We start from the raw sequence: 1,211 nt of genomic DNA on the forward strand, positions 1-1,211 counted from the left end.
TATAGATGTGTGTGTGTGTGTGTGTGTGTGTGTGAACAGACACTTAGATATTTTTCATGGCTTGTCTGAGTAAATTTTAGATGTTACTTTCCCATGGACACAAGAAAGAAAGTCTGGTAGAAAAAGTACAGTTAATATAGGTAGAATTGCATGCAGCTCTCAACTGCTCACATGAAAAAGATTAGATATAAAGGACTCAGAATGGTTCTTTTAAAACAAATACTTATGAAATTTGCAAGCTAGTGCCCACAGGGGACCAAATTTAAATTACAAATTTAAGAACCAATAAATAATTCTACTAAATTCTTTTCCTCCAGTGTTTAGGCAGTTGCTCAACTACCTTGCCATTCTTACTCCAACCCACCCACCAAATTTCTACAATAATATTCACTCTGACCTTCTCGTATCAAATTTGTTAATTATATGAGAAGTAGGCCTCCTCTGCTTACTCAGAAATGAAACCTATCACTGTTGTCTTCAATGTTGGTATTGTGTCATCATAAGGAACTCTTCAAATGCCATATATGATGGGGACTGGCTCCTGAAAGCTAAGAGAAATGCAACTATTTTCATTGTATTAAATGATCCAGGCCTTTATTTCTCTGGCTAAGCATCAACTTTAGGGTTGAAAGAAGTGAGTTTGAATTTTGCTTCTCTAATGTGAGAGGTTTTCATATGCATTTAGGTCAGAATTACTCTTTTCAGCGGTAATTTTTAGTCCTTTATTTTTATGACACTCAGTAACTGGTACATGTTATATAATATGTAATATTCATGATGTAGTCCAGCGGTTCTCAACCTGTGGGTCGCGACCCCGGTGAGGGTCGAACGACCAAAACACAGGGATGGCCTAAAGCCATCGGAAAATACATATTTATTATACAATACATTTTTAAATAAAATATGTATTTCTGATGGCTTTAGGTGACCCCTGTGTTTTGGTCGTTCGACCCCCACCGGGGTCGCGACCCACAGGTTGAGAACCGCTGATGTAGTCTTACTTTCCTCCTTACTCAACGCTGTCAAGAAGAATTTGAAAATGACAAAGTGGTCAGTTCTTAAATTATACTGGCACAAGTTTGTGATTCTGTTTTTTAATCCCCAGGCCAATGCCTGAAAATATGTCTTTCTGAATATTATTGAGGGACATATTTCTGATATCATTTATCTTCTGATATTCAAGAAGGCATGCTTCACAAAAAAAGTAACAA

Source organism: Saccopteryx bilineata, chromosome X (genome assembly GCF_036850765.1).
Source record: "Saccopteryx bilineata isolate mSacBil1 chromosome X, mSacBil1_pri_phased_curated, whole genome shotgun sequence".
NCBI lineage: Eukaryota > Metazoa > Chordata > Mammalia > Chiroptera > Emballonuridae > Saccopteryx > Saccopteryx bilineata.